This window comes from Chrysochloris asiatica, unplaced genomic scaffold (genome assembly GCF_000296735.1).
Source record: "Chrysochloris asiatica unplaced genomic scaffold, ChrAsi1.0 scaffold00461, whole genome shotgun sequence".
NCBI lineage: Eukaryota > Metazoa > Chordata > Mammalia > Afrosoricida > Chrysochloridae > Chrysochloris > Chrysochloris asiatica.
The window spans coordinates 999,083-1,005,361 of NW_006408979.1; the positions used below are offsets into that span (position 1 = coordinate 999,083).

The window sequence follows — 6,279 nt, forward strand, 5'->3', positions numbered from 1 at the left end:
GGAGTGAGTACCTCCAATTATGTATTAGTTTGTTGAATACATTTCAATTTGTATTTTGTTAGTTACTTGTTTTTGGCTAATATCTTCATGCTACCTCCTGAAAAGGTGGAATGTTGACAAATTATTTTTGATACAATGACTAAAAAACCATATGGGATGAGGGCACAGTCACTGAGACGCCTCCAAGGACTCAGCAGCCTCCCCCTTGAGCCCCCTTGCTTCCGGATGCTCACCCCCTCCCCGCCTCTGACTTCCACAGGCTGTTTCTATGGAGGAAAAGGAATCATATCATATGTCCGCTATTCAGAACCACCACTCTTTCGACCCCTTTGCTGATGCAAGTAAGGGTGATGACTTTCTTCCTGCTGGGATTGAGGATTATATCCATATAAGAATTCAACAGGCAGGAAGACCCTTACAACTGTCCAAGGGATTGTTGATGATTACAATAAAAAGAAACTAGTGAAGGAGTTTAAGAAGAAAATTTGCCTACAATGGTACTGTAATTGAGCATCCAGAATATGGAGAAGTAATTCAGCTGCAGGATGACCAGCACAAGAACATATGCCAGTTCCTTGTAGAGATTGGACTGGTTAAGGACGACCAGCTGAAGGTTCATGGGTTTTAAGTGCTTGTGGCTCACTGAAGCTTAAGTGAGGATTTCCTTGCAATGAGTAGAACAATTCCTTCTGTCCCTTGTCACAAGTTTAAAACCTCACAGCTTGTATAATGTAACCATTTGGGCTCCACTTTTAATTTGGACTAGTGTAACTCCTTCATGCAATAAACTGAAAAGAGCCATGCTGTCTAGTCTTGAAGTCCCTTATTTAAACAGAGGTCAAGCAGTAGGCACCTGGCAGTACTCAGCCTGAAACAAAACAATAATGTGATGTTTCAGCCAAGCTCAGAGATGGCTGTGTGTGGTCAGAAGCTCCCCTGTCCTAAGAAAATGCCACCCACCACCTGAACAACCCTGGGTGGAACAGAGAGGCTGGGATATGGCAGCTATAACACTAGAGGGAACCTTTGGTAGCAAAAGAAAAACCTGGTATGGAACCTGACAAGGGGGCAGAGCTTAGGAGAGGCCACCTTCTCACTTGTGAGGTGACAGGACATCCAGCTTGCCACCAAGGTCATTGTTCTTACTGACTAGACATATCCTAGCTAAGGAATGTCAAAAGAACCAGGATGTGAGGCCCACCTTTCAGAGTTAAAGTTTTGACAAGGGAAAAAATTCAAAATAATGTATCAGTCCTATAGCTGGCTGGAGAGCTTGCAACTTACCAATAGCTGCCCAATGCCATGGGAAGTAACAACTGCCCCACCTTTCAGTTCTAAATGTTATGTAATGTATTTAAACTATTATTTAAATAAAACTTGTTCTCCAGAAAACAGACACACACAAAAAAAAACCCAAAAAAACAAAACAAAATAAAAACATGTGGGATGATGTCTGGCTTCACAAAAAGGAAAGAGAATCAAACTCAAAATCAGTTCAAGACAATTCCTATGAGGCAGAGGTCAGATGTGTTGCTTCTGTAGTTGCTGATTTTCTAGGTAGGATTTCACACTTCACTCATGTTCTCCCTTCTTGATGATCCTGGTATCTTCTGTTCTCATTTCTGAGATGGCTGCTTTTAACCTACCTGGATAGCAAAACTAACCAATCTCTGCCTTAGCATCCTGTGTACATATTTGCATGGTCCCACCCAATCACTTGGTGGAAATTAAGACATTGGCTAGAAAAGTCATATCCATTAAATTCAAGATACCACAGTAACTCTATGTATTCTTTCTATCTTCTTTGCTAGTTTCTACTTCATTCAATAGTTTATCCAAAGAATCCTTCACTACAATAAATTGAGGCTTGATTTTCTATCTTCCACTCTCTAAGCTTTAGAAATGCTGAGCATGTTGCTCCTTTTGTTTTTTCAGCTTCAGGCCTTTACATATTTTACTATAATACTTCACTTTGTCTCTAATGCTGTCAGTATTGCTGCTAATAGAGTTTAAAATAACTTGTATTGACAGAGAAATGTTATTAGATTAAAAATGGTATTATTCAATATAGCCTAAACTTTAAAAAAGTGATTAAAATTCTAAGATCAATATTGGGAGAACTGTCTGAAACTAGAGTCATGATTTTACAAAACAAGATTGCCTTATATTACTTGCTGTTTCTCAAGGTAGTGTCTGTGCCTTAATTAAAGAACATTGCTGTGTTTATACTAATGATACCAAAGATTAGTTTCTACCACTCAACTGTCAGTTTTTCATACTGTGGTGGCTTGAAAATTGCTGTGATGCTGAAAGCTACACCATTAATATATTAAGTACTAGCAAGTTCACCCATGGTGGACAGGTTAAGTGGAGTTTCCAGACTAAGATAGACAATCAAGAAGCAAAGGTGAACTACTTCTGAATGTTTAACTACTGAAAACATTATGAATAGAAGTGGAACACTGCCAAATAGTACCAGAATATTGAAACATGATGAATAGCACCAGAATATTGTCAGATATGGTACCAAAGACGAGACATTAAACTTGGAAGACACTCAAATACAACTGGGGAACAGTTATATCCTCAAAGTAGAGTTGGCCAGGAAGACACACATGGAGTAAAGCTTTTAGGGTCTTCATTTGCTGGTAGACACAACTGAAAATGAGGAGAAAAAGCTGGAAACATAAATTAATAATCCAAACCAGAAATATATGAAAAGTATGAATCTAGGAAAACTGCAGACTGTCCAAAATGAAATTGAAAGCTTAAAGATTGATATCTTAGATATCACTGAGCTGAAATTGACTGGTATTGGCCATTTTGAATTTGATAATAATGTGGTTTACTATGCTGGGAACAGCACATTGAAAAGGAATGGTATCACATTCATTACTTGAAAGAATATTTCAAGATCTAACTTACAGTACAATGCTGTTTATGATAGGATAATATCCTTATGCCTACAGTAAAGAACAGTTAATAATATTATTCAATTGTATGTATCAGCCACTAAAGCCAGTGATGATGGAAGTGAAGGATTCTACCAAATTCTTTAGTATGAAATTGATCAAACATGTAATCAAAATACATTGATAATTACTACTGGTGATTGGAATGAAAAGGTTGTGAACACAGAAGAAAAATAAAGTTGGCAATATGACCTTGGTGATAGAAATGATGTTGTTGACCACATGATAGTATTTTGCAAGACCAATGAATTATTCATTGCAAATAATTTTTAAACAACACAAAAGACAAATATACACATGAACCACACCAGATGGTATACACAGAAATACAATTTACTATATCCGTGGGAAGCAACATTGTACAAGCTTGATATCATCATTCAAACAAGGTTAGATGCACATTGTGGAGAAGACCATCAATAGCTCCTATGCAAGTTTACACTGATGCTGGAGAAACCTAGAACAAATAATCTGAGAATTTGGATCACATGATAAAGAATATAGCATAAGGATTGGAGGAAGACTTATTAACAACCTGCGATATACATATGACATCACAACCTTGCTTTCTGTAGGTGAAGAAGACTTAAAATGCTTGCTGATGAAGATCACAGACTACAGCTTTAATTATGGATTATACCTCAATGTGAAGAAAACAAAAAAACCTCACCACTGGACCAATAAACAGCATCATGATAAATAGTGAAAAATTGAAGATGTTAAAGACTTCAATTTTCTTGGATCCACTTTCAACTCTCATAGAAGCAGCAGTAAAAAAGTCAAATGACATATTGAATTAGGCAAATCTGCTGCACAAGAACTCTTTAAAGTGTTTAAGAGCAAAAATGTCAGTTTGAGGACTAAGGTGCACCTGTCCCAAGTCATGGTATTTTCAATAACCTCATATAACTATGAAAGTTGGTCAGTGAATAAGGAATACCATAGAAGAATTGATGCATTTGAGTTATACTGTTAATAAAGAATATTTAAAGTACCTTGGACTGGCAGAAAAGTCTGCATTAGAAGTACATCCTGAATGCTCTTTTGAAGCCACGATAGTGAGACTTCATCTCTCATACTTCAGACATGTTATGAGACCAGTCCTTGGAGAAGGACATCATGCTTGGTAAAGTGGAGGGTCAGTAAAATTAGAGGAAGACACTAAGGAGATGAACTAATATGGTGACAGCAACACAGTGAACAGGTGGGCTCAAGTGTAATAAAAATTGTAAAAAAAAAAAAAAAAAGCAGGACCTGTCAGTGTTTCATATTACTATGCACAGGGTCACTTTGAACCAAAACTGACTTCATGGGGCCTAAAAACAGCAACAACAACAACAACAACAACAAAGATCAGTTCATATTAATCATACACAAGAACTTTGTTCATATTGCTTATGCGAAATCTCAAACTTCATGGAATTTCTTTCTTGGATTAGAAATATGAATCCTGATTTCTTGGAGCTTTTCAAGAAATGTCTTTAATTCTTTTGTTAGTATTCGTACTCTATTTCCTTGTTTAATCTCTGGGGTCTTAAAAGCTAGTGAATGACCATCAGATTTGAAGCAATTAATCCCATTTCTTCTGATGTTGATTATTGGGTATTGATTTCAGGAAATAATGAAGCAATAAAAAAGTTTTGTTTGTGTTAGGGTTGTATACACTAAGTTGGAATCCTGGTGTGGAGCTGTAGGATAAGCAGTGGGTCTTAAGTTCAGTTTGAACCACAAGGTGGGGAGTTGAATACCATCAGCCACTCCTCAGAAACATAAACCAGGGCAGCTATGAGTCAGAACTGACTCGATGGCACTTAGAAACATACACTAAGTTTGCTTTCAAGCTAAATTCATAACTATAATTTGCTATAATATGTTCACTGCAGGGTAGAATGGTTTGACATGTAGAGTTTGGTTTACAATTGCAAAAGAAAGAAATAAATGCATCAGATAACCTCAATCAGAAAGTCTTCAGGGAAGAATTTATTCTTATAAAACTGAAGACTCTTCTGAAAATATTAGCAGAATAACAGATTTACCTTCTGTACCATGTTACTTTACATCACATTTGTGAAAAGGATACAAAACATTTTGTAACTAACCAACAGCTTTTAATCCACAGGTCAAATAATACAGTTAAACAATCTGTCCTGACATGAGTCTCCACAAAAGGTAATGGGAATACTTTATCTTACCTTACAGCTTGCCACTTTGATGAAGGACAAAACCTTAGTTGAAATGCAATGCTGGAACGTGATGGTTTCTACAACTGCACACACTCTTTCTTATTTTCACTAGTTTTTCAAACTTGATAATTACCCTTAAAAGTTTAAGCATTTAGAAACCAGGATCTAAGATAACAGTCTTATTTAACTTTTTTCACATGGTCATATTGCCTTGTGGAATTGATGTTAGCAACAGCTAAAATAAAACTGAACATTTTAGAGATAAAAAGTATAAAATTTAAATTCCCAAACAGTATTCATCCTGCCACAGTCATACGTGCATTTTATTCCTATTTTAATAATATTTTCTCTCATTGTTTGCTGATGTTAAATTAGGGTAGTTTAGAAAGTAAGTCCCAATGTGAAGGATCACATCAGATCTAGTTGTCATGCAGATTTTGGACACAATATATTCTTATATGACACATTTGGCTTAATATTGTTCCTTACCAAATAAAGTCCTAATCAAGTTTGAATTCATAGGAAAAGCTGTAGGTCCAATAATTCTTCATAATATCACTGCAGTTAAAGATGAAATTCTCAGCATTTTAGACTTATGTATCTCATTCCAATATGAGTGGATGATAGGTTGGAACACAGGAGACTCATTTTCATCAACTCAATGAATCTTCTGTGACTGGTTTGTTCCGATATTTAGAATTCAAAAATTAGAAGTATGGTTTGTGCCACTTTCATTTCCATTTTGATATTTGGAATTCCTTGAACTCCAGTGGGATTATTTAATTACTGTATGTCATGTCCCTGCCAGGAGTAATAAAGTCCACTTACTAAAAATCCAATTAAAATTTAAACCTAGATTAATAAACTTACAAAGAAAACCCGACATTTTCAGAAGTTACTTTTCTCAAATCAGGTAGCACAGCATCCAGATAATTAACAAGCAGAAAATACAATTTCACTTAATGAGACTCTCCCTCTCTTTTGTCTCCCTGGCCTCTCCTCATGACACTTAACCTCATTGTGACCCTTTTTAAACCAAAAGGGAGAATCAATTAAAACTGAAGAAGAAGAAGGGGTGACTTTTTTCTTCTCTCGACATAATATGAACCATTCTTTTTAGAATT

The 6,279-nt window shown here is 36.0% G+C and overlaps 1 pseudogene; it reads left to right on the forward strand.

Annotated features, from left to right (window-relative positions):
• The first annotated feature begins 292 nt into the window (after positions 1–292).
• On the forward strand, positions 293–628 carry LOC102836446 (annotated as a pseudogene).
• The last annotated feature ends 5,651 nt before the right edge of the window (positions 629–6,279 follow it).